Raw genomic sequence first — 17600 nt, forward strand, 5'->3', positions numbered from 1 at the left:
CAAACCTTTGTCATCACCTACAGTACAGACCAAAAGTTTGGACACACCTTCTCATCTAAAGATTTTTCTGTATTTTCATGACTATGAAAATTGTACATTCACACTGAAGGCATCAAAACTATGAATTAACACCTGTGGAATTATATACTTAACAAAAAAGTATGAAACAACTGAAAATATGTCTTATATTCTAGGTTCTTCCAAGTAGCCACCTTTTGCTTTGATGACTGCTTTGCACACTCTTGATGAGCTTCAAGAGGTAGTGACTGGAAATGGTCTAACAACAATCTTGAAGGAGTTCCCAGAGATGCTTAGCACTTGTTGGCCCTTTTGCCTTCACTCTGCGGACCAGCTCACCCCAAACCATCTTGATTGAGTTCAGGTCTGGTGACTGTGGAGGCCAGGTCATCTGGTGTAGCACCCCATCACTCTCCTTCTTGGTCAAATAGCCCTTACACAGCCTGGAGGTGTGTTTGGGGTCATTGTCCTGTTGAAAAATAAATGATGGTCCAACTAAATGCAAACCGGATGGAATAGCATGCCGCTGCAAGATGCTGTGGTAGCCATGCTGGTTCAGTATGCCTTCAATTTTGAATAAATCCCCAACAGTGTCACCAGCAAAGCACCCCCACACCATCACACCTCCTCCTCCATGCTTCACGGTGGTAACCAGGCATGTAGAGTCCATCCGTTCACCTTTTCTGCGTTGCAACCAAAGATCTCAAATTTGGACTCATCAGACCAAAGCACAGATTTCCACTGGTCTGATGTCCATTCCTTGTGTTCTTTAGCCCAAACAAGTCTCTTCTGATTGTTGCCTGTCCTTAGCAGTGGTTTCCTAGCAGCTATTTTACCATGATGGCCTACTGCACAAAGTCTCCTCTTAACAGTTGTTGAAGAGATGTGTCTGCTGCTAGAACTCTGTGTGGCATTGACCTGGTCTCTAATCTGAGCTGCTGTTAACCTGCGATTTCTGAGGCTGGTGACTCGAATAAACATCCTCAGAAGCAGAGGTGACTCTTGGTCTTCGTTTCCTGGGGCGGTCCTCATGTGAGCCTGTTTCTTTGTAGCGCTTGATGGTTTTTGCAACTGCACTTGGGGACACTTTCAAAGTTTGTCCAATTTTTCGGACTGACTGACCTTCATTTCTTAAAGTAATGATGGCCACTCGTTTTTCTTTACTTAGCTGCTTTTTTTCTTGCCATAATACAAATTCTAACAGTTTATTCAGTAGGACTATCAGCTGTGTATCCACCAGACTTATGCACAACACAACTGATGGTCCCAACCCCATTTATAAGGCAAGAAATCCCACTTATTAAACCTGACAGGGCACACCTGTGAAGTGAAAACCATTTCCGGTGACTACCTCTTGAAGCTCATCAAGAGAATGCCAAGAGTGTGCAAAGCAGTCATCAAAGCAAAAGGTGGCTACTTTGAAAAACCTAGAATATAAGACATATTTTCAGTTGTTTCACACTCTTTTGTTAAGTATATAATTCCACATGTGTTAATTCATAGTTTTGATGCCTTCAGTGTGAATGTACAATTTTCAAAGTCATGAAAATACAGAAAAATCTTTAAATGAGAAGGTGTGTCCAGACTTTTGGTCTGTACTGTATTTCTGTGATTGCAATTGATAACACTCCTTTGAAATGTATTACTCACAAGACTGCTGCATTTCCCCTCACTATCAATGGAGTTCACCAAGAAAATTTGGACTTGGTTGTTTTAGATAATTTACCCTCTCCAGTTGTTCTAGGATTGCCTTGGTTAAAACTGCACAATCTTTTATTGGACTGGTCTACTAATGTGATTAAATCTTGGAGTCTGAAGTGCTATGATAAATGTTGTAATGGTCGCATTGCGGCTGTGGATAATGGGGAATTACCGGTACCTATTCAAGATTTTTGGAGTTTTTTTTCGGAGGAGGAGTAGCAAGTTTTACCTCCTCATGGGGATTATGATTGCGCCATTGAGTTTGTTCCGGGTGCTACTCTTCCCAAGAGTCGCTTGTTTAATCTGACTATCCCTGAAAGAAAGGCCTTGGAGGAGTACATACAGACTAGCCTGGCTGCTGGTCACATTAGACCTTCTAAGTCGCCTGTGGCAGTTGGATTTTTCTTTGTTAAAAAAAAAGGACGGCGGTTTACGTCCATGTCTGGATTTTCGTGAAATTAATAAGATTACCGTACGCAATTCCTACCCATTGCCGTTAATTCCTGACTTGTGTAACCAGTTAGTGGGGGCCAAGTGGTTCTACAAAATTGATCTCCGGGGGGCATACAATTTGTTACGAGTGAAAGAGGGTGATGAAGGGAAAACTGCTTTTAACACTCCGGTAGGTCATTTTGAGAATCTGGTGATGCCTTTTGGTTTTACCAATGCACCTGCATTTTTCAGAACCTTATTAATGACATTCTGAGACCTTTGATTGGTAAGAATGTGGTTGTGTATTTGGATGACATTTTGATTTACTCACCAGATCTAGAGTCCCATTGGCAGAGTGTACGTGAAGTTTTGCAGTTATTGAGTGATAATTCCCTCTTTGCTAACCTGGAGAAATGTGAGTTCGCTGTGCAGAAAATTAGTTCTTTGGGCTACATTGTCTCCAGCGAGGGCTTTGAGATGAACCCTGTGAAAGTTCAGGCTGTGCAGGAATGGCCTAGGCCTATTAGTTTGAAATCTATACAGAGATTTTTGGGTTTTGCCAATTATTACAGGAAATTCATTAAGAATTTTTCTGTAATTGTTAAACCTCTAACCGATCTCACCAGGAAAGGTGCGAATGCGGCCCAGTGGACTACTGAGACCATTGAAGCGTTTGAGTATCTCAAAGAGAGGTTCAGTTCTGCCCCTATCCTTATGCAGCCTGATGAGACCAAGGCTTTTTTGGTCGAGGTCGATGCTTCATCGGTAGGGGTCGGAGCAGTTTTGTCTCAGGAGAACAAGGGTGGAGTAATCCTTGTGCCTTCTTTTCGAAAAAAATTTCGGAAACCGAACTGAATTATGATGTTGGAAATCGGGAGTTGCTGGCTATTAAACTTGCGTTTGAACACTGGCGTCATTTTTTGGAAGGCGCTAGATTTCCTATTCAGGTTTTCACAGATCATAAGAATTTAATCTATCTGGATGCTGCCAAGTGCTTGAATGCCCGTCAAGCTAGGAGGGCACTTTTTTTTTCTCGGTTTCATTTTTCTCTTACCTAGATCCCTGGTACTAAGAATGTTAAAGCCGATGCTTTATCTCGCAGCTTCTCTCCTACGGTCGGTGCCGAGGAGGAGGAGAGCATTTTACAGAAAGGAGTTGTGGTGGCGGCATTGCACTCCGTTTTGGAGAATGGGATTCTGAAAGCTCAAGATGATGCTCCATCTAACACTCCCCATGGTAGGTTGTTCGTGCCTAGAGCCTTTAGGAGAGATTTGTTTTTGGAGTGTCATGAGTCTCGGTTGGCAGGTCATCCAGGAATTTCGGAGACTAAGAGACTTATCAGTCACAGTTTTTGGTGGCCTGGATGGCAGAAGGAAGTCATCAAGTGGGTGCGTCAGTGTACTGTGTGTGCTAGGTCAAAGGCTTCACATACTCCTGCTGCGGGGTTGCTTTGCCCTCTGGAGGTTCCTAGTGCGCCTTGGACGTATCTCACAATGGATTTTATTACCGATCTTCCTGTGTCTGAGGGTTTTACTGTCATCTGGGTGGTCATGGACCATTTTAGTATGATGTGTCATTTGGTTCCATTCATCAAGTTGCCCTGCGCCAAGACACTCGCTAAGGCGTTTGTTAAGGAGATTGTCAAGCTCCATGGCGTTCCCATGGATATTGTTTCTGATAGAGGACCTCAGTTTGTGGCTCGCTTTTGGCGTGCTTTTTGTGACAGGTTGGGAGTTCATTTGTCATTTTTGTCAGGATGATAACCAGAGTCTAATGGACAGACTGAAAGAAAGAACCAGGATGTTGAACAGTTTTTGCGTTGTTTTGTGGCGGACAATCAAGAGGTGTGGTCTGAGTTTCTGCCTCTCGCAGAATTTGCTCTTAACAATCATACATCCTCCTCTACTGGGTGTTCTCCTTTTTTTTGTTGTACTGGGAGACATCGGTCTTTTGGTTCATTCTGTAAATTGGGGTCGGCGGTGCCGGAGGAGGAGAATTTTTCCGGTGATTTGGAGAGAGTTTGGACTAATGTACGTTGCAACCTTCAAGAGGCTAACAAGAAGTTTTGACAGGAAACGTAAGGAGGTTTTGTTTACTGTGGGTGACAAGGTTTGGTTGTCCTCGAAGAACCTGCGGTTGAGGATTCCCTCTAAAAATTGGGTCCTAAGTTTGTGGGTCCATTTAAAGTGCTTCAGGTTGTTAACGCGTCTGCTGTTAGGTTGGATGTCCCTACTTCCTGGAAGATTAATCTTGTGTTTCATGTTTCCTTGTTGAAAAAGGCTGATGTATCTGATAGGGACGCCACTGTCACAGTTCCTCCTGTGGTGGAAGACGGCGAATATGAAATTTCTTGTATCTTGAATTCTAGATGGCACAGAGGGAGATTACAGTATCTTGTCTCCTGGAAGGGTTTCGGTCCCGAAGACAACTCCTGGATGAGGACGGATGATGTCTCTGCTCCTAGGCTTGTTAAAGCTTTCCACAGGAGGTTTCCGGATAGGCCTGGGTCTGGAGGATCCAGAGGATCCTCATAAAAGAGGGGTTACTGTTAGAACCCCCCTGTTTGTTTTTTCCTTCTTGTGTTTTGCGGTCACGTGACCGACTGCCTTTATATTCCAGCTCCGCCCTTATGACTGTGCTGGACTTCAGTGTTTGACTGTTTCTCTAGCCTGGTGCTTCGGTGCCTATCTCTGTCAAGTTCGTTTGGTCCTCTGGGACCTCTAGTACATTTTTGTCAGTTTGTCATTTTGTGTTCTGCAACAACTTCTCTGTTTAGGAGGTGTCCCATTTTTGTCCCAGTCCTTAGTTCTTTTAGGGACCCCTCCCTTAATTCTATAGGTCTTCGTTCAGACTAGCCGAGGACTAAGGCGGGTCTGTTCACTAGGAACAGGCCGCCTGCTACATCGTAGGGATTCAGCTTAGTCTTACTGTAGGGACTGCTTTCCCCTATCTTTCCTTAGTACATGTTGCAGATAATAACAGCTAGCTTTAATGGTAGATAGCTCCTACATTGGTCCGCCATGCACACAAGCTCAAAGGGTTGCAAAGGACTCACCTTTTTTTTTGCAGACCACAAAATGAAACAATGATAATGTGTCGGTGTATCCATATGAAACACAGGTCGCACACAGTGGCGTAACTGGAGTCCAATGGGCCCCGGTGCAAGATCTGGACCGGGGTCCCCCCACATCCTGGTATATATTTAACTATCCCCCATTCTGGTATATACAGGTGCTTCTCACAAAATTAGAATATCATCAAAAAGTTAATTTATTTCAGTTCTTCAATCCAAAAAGTGAAACTCATATATTATATAGAGTCATTACAAACAGAGAGATCTATTTCAAGTGTTTATTTCTGTTAATGTTGATGATTATGGCCTACAGCCAATGAAAACACAAAAGTCATTATCTCAGTATATTAGAATACTTTATAACAACAGCTTGAAAAATGTTTTTAAAATCTGAAATGTTGGCCTACTGAAATGTATGTTCAGTAAATGCACTTAGTACTTGGTCGGGGCTCCTTTTGCATCAATTACCACATCAATGCGGTGTGGCATGGAGGCGATCAGCCTGTGACACTGCTGAGGTGTTATGGAAGCCCAGGTTGCTTTGATAGCAGCCTTCAGCTCATCTGCATTGTTGGGTCTGGTGTCTCTCATCTTTCTCTTGACAATACCCTATAGATTCTCTATGGGGTTAAGGTCAGGCGAGTTTGCTGGCCAATCAAGCACAGCGATACTGTTGTTTTTAAACCAAGTATTGGTACTTTTGGCGGTGTGGACAGGTGCCGAGTCCTGCTGGAGAATGAAATTTCCATCTCCAAAAAGCTTGTCGGCAGAGGGAACCATGAAGTGCTCTAAAATTTCCTGGTAGATGGCTGCGCTGACTTTGGTCCTGATAAAATACAGTGGACCTACACCAGCAGATGGCATGGCTCCCCAAACCATCACTGATTGTGGAAGCTTCACACTAGACCTCAAGCAGCTTGGATTGTGTGTCTCTCCACTCTTCCTCCAGACTCTGGAACCTTGATTTCCAAATGAAATGCAAAATTTACTTTAATCTGAAAACAACACCTTGGACCACTGAGTAACAGTCCAGGTCTTTTTCTCCTTGGCCCAGGTAAGACGCTTCTGGTGTTGTCTATTGATCATGAGTGGCTTGACACAAGGAATGCGACACTTGTAGCCCATGTCCTGGATACATCTGTGTGTGGTGGCTCTTGAAGCAATGACTCCAGCAGCAGTCCACTCCTTGTGAATCTCTCCCAAATTTTTGAATGGCCTTTTCTTAACAATCCTTTCAAGGCTGCGGTTATCCCGGTTGCTTGTGCACCTTTTTCTACCATGCTTTTGCCTTCCACTTAACTTTCCATTAATATGCTTGGATACAGCACTCTGAACAGCCAGCTTCTTTAGCAATGACCTTTTGTGGCTTACCCTGCTTGTGGAGTGTGTCAATGACTGCCTTCTGGACATCTGTCAAGTCAGCTGTCTTCCCTATGATTGTGGAGCCTACTGAAACAGACTAAGGGACCTTTTTAAATGCTTAGGAATCCTTTGCAGGTGTTTTTTGTTAATTATTTTAATTTACTGGGATAATGACTTTTGTGTTTTCATTGGCTGTAAGCCATAATCATCAATATTAACAGAAATAAACACTTGAAATAGATCACTCTGTAATGACTCTATAATATATGAGTTTCACTTTTTGCATTGAACTGAAATAAATTTTATTTTTTATGATATTCTAATTTTGTGAGAAGCACCTGTATGTCCATTATCTTGCCTGGGTCCCAACTATATATATACTATATATATACTATATATATATATCCCCCTTCCTGGTATATACAGTGGGGAAAACAAGTATTTGATACACTGCCAATTTTGCAAGTTTTCCCACCTACAAAGAATGGAGAGGTCTGTAATTTTTATCGTAGGTACACTTCAACTGTGAGAGACAGAATCTAAAAAGAATCTAGAAAATCACATTGTATGATTTTTACATAATTAATTTTCATTTTATTGCATGAAATAAGTATTTGATACAATAGAAAAACAGAACTTAATATTTGGTACAGAAACCTTTGTTTGCAATTACAGAGGTCAGACGTTTCCTGCAGTTCTTGATCAAGTTTGCACACACTGTAGCAGGGATTTTGGTCTACTCTTCCATACAGATCTTCTCCAGATCTTTCAGGTTTCGGGGCTGTCGCTGGACAACATTGGGTTTCACCTCCCTCCAAAGATTTTCTACTGGGTTCAGGTCTGCAGACTGCCACTCCGACCTTGAAATGCTTCTTACGGAGCCACTCTTTAGTTGAACGATAGGCCTGGCAAAGCATCACAAAGGAGGAGTCCCAGCGTTTGGTGACGTCCATGGCTTCCAGAATTCAGGCAGTCATTCCCTTCAAAGGATTCTCTACAAAGCATTAAAAATTAACATTTTATTTATAATGAAGTTAATTTGTCCAATTACTTTTGAGCCCCTGAAATGAGGAGGCATTGTAGTAAAATGGTTGCAATTCTTAAATGTTTCACTGAATATTTGTGTTCAACCCCTTTAATTAAACCTGAAAGTCAGGTCAGTGCATATCAGTGGTTTCATTTGAAATAAAAACTAGTAGCATGTAGAGCGCAAATCACGAAGATTCGGTCACTGTCCAAATATTTCTGGACCTAACTGTCTCTGAGAGCCTTGATCTGGCTCTCATAGAATCACAGTCGTGACTTCCGGATTTCCCAGCAAACACTGGAGCGATCTAGAAGGTCAAAACCTGCAGAAGACTGGCCGGAGAGGCGCCGATAATGGAAGAAGTCGGTGACTGGTAAATATAAACCTAGGGGCAGGAACCTTAGATTCGTGGCACCACTTCAGTGATTAAAAATCCCACACAATACAAACAGTATACAACAAATAAAATATAACTTTTTTATGACATTCTCATTATTTTTTTGGGGGGAGGGGGAGGGTTCTCATTCTGTTCATAATCACCTCTGTCCATCACTACATGAGTCTCAAAGTGGGTGTCACCTTTACAGGAAAGGGTTAAACGCAGTTTCCTGCCTTAAATACTTTTAAACACTTCTGCCGTCTTATCATTCCCTGACACTTTGCTGTTATCGTTCAGCCTAGGTTCAGCAACGTCATCACCCACGCAGTGACTGTGTCCCTCAGGACTGCACAATCCCAACAGCACGGGGGTAAGTCCAATTATTATTTAATCTTATTCTATTTGCAGGCGGTTATGGAATTTTACATAATAGCACCAGGGCAAGTTTATAAAGTACAAATTCTTTGCAGTAATATATCTCCAATTAAATATATCCAAGCCTATAAGCACCGCCACCAAGATAGATTGAAAATTACATGCAGTATTGACTATTTTTCTCTCATAGGAGCAGATTTGTGCTATGTCTTATTGGACATAAAATGCAAAAAACCCCACAACAATATGTTCTGCCCTAGAAGCAATGGCTCTGGACAGGAAAATATCTCCATAGTACTGTCATTGTATGGAGCTACCCTACAGAGGCACAGAAAGTGAGCACGCCATGTGCTCCAAACCTCCATAACAGAGGTTGGTCATGTGCATGAGGCTTTATGCAAGTAATATTGAATAGGGCAATTAAAGTATATGAATATATATATGTAAATATTTTTTTTTTTTTACTTTATTTGTGAACCTTCTTATAATTCTAGATTATATAAATCTGTGGTCAATATATAGAAACAGTTTTTATCACTGATCTGTAAAAATAATTGCTTACCATTTGTTTTTTCTTCACTGAGGTCCTATTATTTATATATAATATGGCCATTCTTTGTAGTCACCATATATTTTACATAGAAACAATACATTGTTCCACAGCGTTCTTTTGCTTTGGAATGTTTAGTGAAGAAAACAAAAAACAAAACTGTAGCTTCAGTAAAATGTAATTGTAACGGGTCCGGGAGGCGGAACCTCTGAGCTACTATACAAGGGGGCGGCCCTTGTAAGGGAGCGGGTGGCAGTCTCTAGGTAAGGGGTAGGTACGACCTGTGATGGCAGAGCCTCCGGGTAGGCTAGCAGGCAGATGATAGATGTGTGCTCCCAGGTGAGCAAGCGAGAGTCTCTGGAATAGCAGGTGGTCACGGCACGTGACGGCGGAACCTCCGGGCTGGCAGGCAGGTAGGTAACGGAGAAGCGCTCCCAGGTGAGCGGGCAAGAGTCTCTGGAATAGCTGGTGGTCACCGCACGTGACAACGGGACCTCCGGGCTGGCAAGCAGGCAGGTAACGGAGTTGCGCTCCCAGGTGAGCGGGCAAGAGTCTCTGGAATAGCTGGTGGTCACCGCACGTGACAACGGGACCTCCGGGCTGGCAAGCAGGCAGGTAACGGAGTTGCGCTCCCAGGTGAGCGGGCAAGAGTCTCTGAGATAGCTGGTGGTCACAGCACGTGACAACGGAGCCTCCGGGCTGGCAAGCAGGCAGATAACGGAGAAGCGCTCCCAGGTGAGCGGGCAAGCTGGTCCATAGACAGACTGACCGGAGTAGTAAGGCAGACCGTCGGACCTCAGGCAAGCAGGCAGGTAGCTGATATGCGCTCCCAGGTGAGCGGGCAGGCTGGTCCTTTAGACAGACTGACAGGAGTAGTAAGGCAGACCGTCGGACCTCAGACTGGCAGACAGGTAACAAGTATTCAGGCAGGAATCAGGCAGGTAACTAGCAGGAAACTGGCAGGAAACTGGCAGGTAACTGGCAGGTAACTGGCAACGGGACCTGAGGGCTGAAGCACAGGTGAGACACAGGTGCAAACAACATTGCTCGGGCACCTCCATTTTGGAGGAGGTGCCTTATATATGATGAAGTCCTCCGGCCATTGGCCGGGGACTCCTTAGGACGGCGCGCGCGGCCCCTTTAAGAGGAGGGGAGCGCGCGCGCGCGCGCCCTAAGCACAGGGGCCGGGAAGGAGCGCGCGCTGAGATCAGAGCGGGAGGAGGACGCCGGGAAGGAGCGCGCGCTGACAGCAGAGCGGGGAGAGGACGCCGGGCACGGAGCAGAGCGGTGAGGGGAGCAGCGTCCCTGCCTAGCAGAGGGCAGGGACGCCAGCGCTACAGTACCCCCCCCTTTAGGCCCCCCCTTTTTTAGGCCAGACAGAAATTTAGCTAGGATGAGAGGGGCATGGATGTTCTCCCGGGGCTCCCACGTTCTCTCCTCAGGACCAAACCCCTTCCAATCTACCAGAAAAAAGGTCTTTCCTCTTACCCTTTTGGTGGCAAGAATGTTCTCTACCTCAAACTCGTCCTCAGCAGAAACCGGAGCAGGAGGCGTACCTGTAGACTTGGAAAAAGAGTTAAGCACCACAGGTTTGAGGAGAGACACATGGAAGGAGTTAGGGATCCGTAAGTTGGCCGGGAGTTTCAATTTATAGGCCACCGGGTTGATCTGACTGATGACCTCCAGTGGGCCGATGAACCGAGGCCCTAACTTATAGGAAGGGATCTTGAGCCGGACATATTTGGACGAGAGCCAGACTTTATCCCCAGGGCGGAATTGAGGAGGGTCCAGACGTTTTTTGTCAGCGTGTCTTTTCATACGCTCGGATGACAGAAGGAGTGCGGACCGGGTACTCTCCCATATGGAGGAAAATTTGTTAACAAGAGATTCTGCAGCCGGATTGTCCGCCGAGGTGGAGACGGGAAACGGGATCCGAGGATGCTGACCGTAGACTACAAAAAACGGGGATTTGGAGGAAGACTCGCTCTCGTGATTGTTGTACGAGAATTCGGCCCATGGCAGGAGATCCACCCAGTCAGAATGGTGGGCATTAACGAAGTGCCGAAGGTAACTGGTCAGGTTCTGATTGATCCGCTCCACTTGACCATTAGACTGTGGGTGGTAAGCGGAGGAGAAGTCCAGGGTGACGTCCAGCAATTTACAAGTGGCTCTCCAGAAACGGGAAGTGAACTGTACCCCACGATCCGACACGATGTGACGGGGCAGGCCATGAAGACGGAAGATGTGGCGGATAAAGTCTTTAGCCAGCTCGGGTGCAGACGGAAGACCTGGCAGTGGAATGAAGTGAGCCATCTTGGAGAAGCGGTCAGCGACCACCCAAATGACCGTACAACCGGCAGAGACGGGTAGATCAGTAATGAAGTCCATCGCTATATGCTGCCAGGGGGCAGCAGGTACTGGCAGAGGAAGGAGGCGACCGGCTGGCAGGTGTCTCGGAACTTTGTTGCGGGCGCAGGACACACAGGCAGAAACAAAGTCTATTACATCCTTGTGCAGGTTAGGCCACCAGTAGTGCCGGGTAATAAGCTGGAGGGTCTTTTTCTGACCGGCGTGGCCAGCTAGTTTAGACGAATGACCCCAGTGTAGGATCTTCTCCCGATCAGGTACTGGTACGAACGTCTTACCAGGAGGAAGACGATTTAGACTCACGGGAGCCACCTGCATTACTCTGGCGGGATCGATGATATGTTTCGGATCCTCCTCGAGATCAGACACCAGAAAGGACCGAGACAAGGCGTCCGCCTTGACGTTTTTGTCAGCCGGGCGAAAATGAAGGACAAAATCAAAACGAGCAAAAAACAAGGACCACCGGGCTTGGCGCGGGTTAAGTCTCTGGGCATGCTGGAGGTAAGCCAAGTTCTTGTGGTCAGTGTAAATTATTACTGGGTGAAGAGCCTCCTCGAGCAGGTAACGCCACTCCTCCAATGCCAGTTTGATGGCCAATAACTCTCGGTCTCCTATGGAATAGTTGCGCTCAGAGGAGGAGAAGAGTTTAGAGAAGAAGCCACAAGTTACCATCCTCCCGGAAGATGATTTTTGAGTAAGTACCGCTCCGGCTCCAGAGGAGGAGGCGTCAACTTCCAGGAAGAACTGTTTGTTGCCATCTGGGCGATGCAGCACCGGGGCGGAAGAGAAGGCCTGTTTAAGGGAAAGAAAGGCCTCCTCTGCTTCGGGTGGCCATTCTTTGGGATTAGTACCTTTACGGGTGAGCGCAGAAATTGGGGCCGTCCGGGAAGAGAAGTGTGGTATGAAGAGGCGGTAGTAGTTGGCGAAGCCCAGGAATCGCTGAATGGCCTTCAACCCCTCCGGTCGGGGCCATTTCTCGATGGCAGACAGTTTCTCAGAATCCATTTGTAGGCCGGTCTGAGAGATAATGTAGCCCAGAAACGGAAGCGAGGTCTGCTCAAAGAGGCACTTCTCAAATTTAGCGTAGAGATGGTTCTGCCTTAGCCTGAGCAGGACCTGACGAACGTCCCTCCGGTGAGTCTGGAGATCCGGAGAGAAGACCAAGATGTCGTCCAGGTACACCACTACGCAGGAGTAGAGAAGGTCCCGGAAGATGTCATTGACCAACTCTTGAAAGACGGCAGGAGCGTTACAGAGACCAAAGGGCATTACCAGGTATTCATAGTGGCCGTCCCGGGTGTTGAATGCCGTCTTCCATTCATCCCCCTGACGAATACGAACCAGGTTGTACGCCCCACGAAGGTCCAGTTTGGTGAAGATCCTAGCCCCCCTCAGGCGATCAAATAATTCTGGAATGAGCGGAAGGGGGTACTTATTCTTCACCGTGATCAGGTTTAGGCCTCTATAGTCTATACAGGGACGGAGAGAGCCGTCCTTCTTTTTGACGAAAAAGAAGCCTGCTCCCGCCGGGGAGGTAGATTTCCGGATGAATCCTCTGGCCAGATTCTCCTCAATATATTCGGACATTGACCGGGTCTCAGCAGCGGATAAAGGATAGATACGCCCACGGGGAGGAGTAGTACCGGGTAGCAGATCGATGGGACAGTCATATGGTCTATGTGGTGGTAACGTCTCTGCCTCCTTTTTATTAAAGACATCTGCATAAGACCAATAAGGAATCGGAAGTCCAGGTAGATTAGCTGGGGTAGGAGAGGGACGGACGGGATGGACGGGAACCAGGCAGGTTTTATGACAGTCTTGTCCCCAGCGAAGGACCTCTCCGGTTTGCCAGTCTAGCACGGGTGCATGTCTCTGGAGCCAGGGCAGACCTAGCAAGAGGGCGTGAGAGAGTCCAGGCAGAACATGAAAGGAGATACTTTCAGAATGCAGCATTCCCACCTGCAGGGTAATGGATTCGGTGATGAGTTGAATGGGGCGAGGTAAGAGGCCCCCATCCACGGCAGCGACAGACAAGGGTACAGCCAGAGGTTTGGTGGGGATGCGGTATTTCTCAACCAGGGACTGTGAAATAAGGTTCCCGGCTGCTCCAGAGTCAAGTTGGGCTAGTTCGAAATAACGGTTCTCCCCGTAGATGATCGAAACTGACAACAGCAGGGATGGAGAGGATTTATTCTTGTCTAGGTGGACCTCTCTGAGCGAACCTAGACACAGGCGTTTCCCGACCTCTCCGGGCAGGCACGGATCCGGTGCTCCTTACTGCCACAGTAGAAGCAGCTCCCCTCGGCACGGCGTGAGTCCTGACGGGTTTTGACCATCTTGGTCTGGTCGACCTGCATAGGCTCAGAAGAGTGTACCTGGGGAGAGATGGAGGGAATGACGGGTTTCTGGAAAGTAGGAGCTAAACGTGGAATCCTTCTCTCACGGGTGACCTCTTTGGCACGCTCCTGGAACCGTAGGTCAATCCGGGTGGCAAGGGTTATTAGATCATCGAGAGAGGTAGGAATGTCCCGACCAGCAAGTTCATCTTTAATACGACCGGACAGACCCTCCCAGAAGACGGATACCAGAGCGTCGTTATCCCAGGCCAGCTCCGAGGCAAGGGTGCGGAACCGTATGGCATATTGGCCCACGGTGAGACCCTCCTGACGGAGGCGTAGCAGAGAGGATGCGGATGAGGTCTTCCGTCCGGGTTCATCGAAGACTTTCCGGAAAGCCGGGAGAAAAGCAGGCAAGTTGGACACCAGGGGGTCTCCTCTCTCCCATAGAGGATTTAGCCAGGCCAGGGCCTCCCCGGTGAGATGGGACATGATAAAGGCAATTTTGGCCCGGTCGGAATTAAACTGATGGGACAAAAGTTCAAAGTGCAGGGTGCACTGATTTATGAAGCCCCGAGCCTGGACGGGGTCGCCTCCGAAGCGAGGAGGTGCAGAAAGCCGGGGTCCGGGTAGGATACCATAGTATTAGTGGGCAGCGGAGCTGCCGGATTGCAAGATATGGCACTGGCGGAGGTTGTTGGTGGATCAGACAGAGTGTTCAGGCGAGTATTAACATTCCGCAGGTGACCCAGGATGGCCTCCTGTTGGGACCTCTGACGGGACAGTTCAAGACAGAGGTCCGAGAGCGAGGGAGCTTGGGTGCCACCGGGTTCCATGGCCCGAGCAAACTGTAACGGGTCCGGGAGGCGGAACCTCTGAGCTACTATACAAGGGGGCGGCCCTTGTAAGGGAGCGGGTGGCAGTCTCTAGGTAAGGGGTAGGTACGACCTGTGATGGCAGAGCCTCCGGGTAGGCTAGCAGGCAGATGATAGATGTGTGCTCCCAGGTGAGCAAGCGAGAGTCTCTGGAATAGCAGGTGGTCACGGCACGTGACGGCGGAACCTCCGGGCTGGCAGGCAGGTAGGTAACGGAGAAGCGCTCCCAGGTGAGCGGGCAAGAGTCTCTGGAATAGCTGGTGGTCACCGCACGTGACAACGGGACCTCCGGGCTGGCAAGCAGGCAGGTAACGGAGTTGCGCTCCCAGGTGAGCGGGCAAGAGTCTCTGGAATAGCTGGTGGTCACCGCACGTGACAACGGGACCTCCGGGCTGGCAAGCAGGCAGGTAACGGAGTTGCGCTCCCAGGTGAGCGGGCAAGAGTCTCTGAGATAGCTGGTGGTCACAGCACGTGACAACGGAGCCTCCGGGCTGGCAAGCAGGCAGATAACGGAGAAGCGCTCCCAGGTGAGCGGGCAAGCTGGTCCATAGACAGACTGACCGGAGTAGTAAGGCAGACCGTCGGACCTCAGGCAAACAGGCAGGTAGCTGATATGCGCTCCCAGGTGAGCGGGCAGGCTGGTCCTTTAGACAGACTGACAGGAGTAGTAAGGCAGACCGTCGGACCTCAGACTGGCAGACAGGTAACAAGTATTCAGGCAGGAATCAGGCAGGTAACTAGCAGGAAACTGGCACGAAACTGGCAGGTAACTGGCAGGTAACTGGCAACGGGACCTGAGGGCTGAAGCACAGGTGAGACACAGGTGCAAACAACATTGCTCGGGCACCTCCATTTTGGAGGAGGTGCCTTATATATGATGAAGTCCTCCGGCCATTGGCCGGGGACTCCTTAGGACGGCGCGCGCGGCCCCTTTAAGAGGAGGGGAGCGCGCGCGCCCTAAGCACAGGGGCCGGGAAGGAGCGCGCGCTGAGAGCAGAGCGGGAGGAGGACGCCGGGAAGGAGCGCGCGCTGACAGCAGAGCGGGGAGAGGACGCCGGGCACGGAGCAGAGCGGTGAGGGGAGCAGCGTCCCTGCCTAGCAGAGGGCAGGGACGCCAGCGCTACAGTAATACTCACATTAATAACTTTTACGTTTGGGGAGTGAATTTTCCATTTCTTGGAACGCAATGCCGCAAATCTCCTGAGACTATATTATGTGTTGTTTTAATACTTTCTTTTTTTCTTATTGTTTTCGGCTCATTTTTTGCTGCTTTCATGAGCACTCAGTAAAATGGCTTCATACGTATTACAAGTGGCATCATTTCATTTTATGGATAAAATTGTAATACTTTCCCTATAGCCAAGAGCCCAGGCAGTTTAGAAGGTGTGGCCCCCCCCCACCCCCCACCTGATGTATCACGTGACGTCACATGATCCCCTTTGATAAATCATGTGATAGTTTGTGAGTAACATACAGGAGCTCTGGTGCAGATCTGTAAACGCAAAAAGACAGATAGCGGCGCCACGCAAATTTTTCCCTTGTGTACAGCGCTATGCATAACATAATAGAGCAGGGGTGGGAGATCAATTTTCCCAAGGGGCCACATGAGAGACCATGACTATTATGGAGGCTGAACTAATAGGCTGAAATTAATTCTGCTCAATATTAATATTAACATATTAATTATAATTATTTGTTTACCTTTATTGTATGACTTAATATTGAACACAATTAAGTATGCTGACACCCCCGTATATACAGTATGAGACCCTACATACAATATGAGCTTCCACATAATCCCCCTATATACAGTATAAGCACCACATAGGTCCCTATACACAGTATGAGCCCCCATATAGAGCCCTAGATACAGTATGAGCCCCCATGTAGCCATCTATGTCCAGTATGAGGTTGCGCGTAGCTCCCCATGTCCAGTATGAGGCCGCACGTAGCTCCCCATGTCCAGTATGAGGCCGCACGTAGCTCCCCATGTCCAGTATGAGGCCGCACGTAGCTCCCCATGTCCAATATGAGGCCACACGTAGATCCCCATGTCCAGTATGAGGCCACACGTATCTCCCCATGTCCAGTATTAGGCCACACAGCGCTCCTCAGATATAGCATGAGGCCGCACGGCGCTTCCCAGATACAGCATGAGTACGCACGGCTCTCCCCAGATACAGCATGAGGCCGCACGTAGCTCCCTAGATACAGCATGAGGCCGCACGTAGCTCCCTAGATACAGCATGAGGCCGCACGTAGCTCCCTAGGTACAGCATGAGGCCGCATGTAGCTCCCTAGATACAGCATGAGGCCACACATAGCACCCCAGATACAGCAGGAGGCCGCACGGTGCTCCCCATATACAGCATGAGGCTGCACGTAGCCCCCCATATACAGCATGAAGCTGCACATAGCTCCCCAGATACAGCATGAGGCCACACATAGCTCCCCAGATACAGTATGAGGCCGCACGTAGCTCCCCATATACAGCATGAGGCCGCACGTAGCACCCTATATACAGTACACACACACAAACATATACAGACATATACAAAGACACATACATACACGTTTAAACATATTTGAAAAAATGTAATACATATAAACAGACATTTGCTAGCTGTGACACGGCCGGGCCAGCACACAAGCAAATTTGGCCCAGCCGAAGAAGCAGGGGCCCTGCGCAGCTGCTGGGGGAGCGGCCCGGGGGGCCCCCCAGCCCAGCCTGCCCCAGCCCACCGGGAGATGTGCGCCGCATTGGCAGCGCACATATTATAATGAGGGCAATCTGACCATGGACCCCCCTGGGAGCTGCACGTAGCCATCTATGTCCAGTATGAGGCCGTACGTAACTCCCCATGACTTGTATGAGTCTCGCACATAGCTCCCCATGTCCAATATGAGGCCATACGTAGCTCCCCATGTCCAGTATGAGGCCATACGTAGCTCCCCATGTCCAGTATGAGGCCATTCGTAGCTCCCCATGTCCAGTATGAGGCCATACGTAGCTCCCCATGTCCAGTATGAGGCCATACGTAGCTCCCCATGTCCAGTATGAGGCCATACGTAGCTCCCCATGTCCAGTATGAGGTAACACGTAGC

At 48.2% G+C, this 17600-nt stretch overlaps 1 protein-coding gene across 1 annotated transcript in view; it reads left to right on the top strand.

Annotated features, from left to right (window-relative positions):
* Positions 1-8255: 8255 nt before the first annotated feature.
* Positions 8256-17600, top strand: part of GP1BB (glycoprotein Ib platelet subunit beta) — a 46903-nt gene continuing 37558 nt past the window's right edge. Inside the window, exon 1 of the mRNA XM_073654516.1 lies at positions 8256-8362. The gene's annotated coding sequence lies outside the window, so the exon portion shown is untranslated. The remainder of the gene's footprint in view (positions 8363-17600) is intronic.

This window comes from Phyllobates terribilis, unplaced genomic scaffold (assembly GCF_046119375.1).
Source record: "Phyllobates terribilis strain yellow unplaced genomic scaffold, ASM4611937v1 Scaffold_1__5_contigs__length_1240528914, whole genome shotgun sequence".
NCBI lineage: Eukaryota > Metazoa > Chordata > Amphibia > Anura > Dendrobatidae > Phyllobates > Phyllobates terribilis.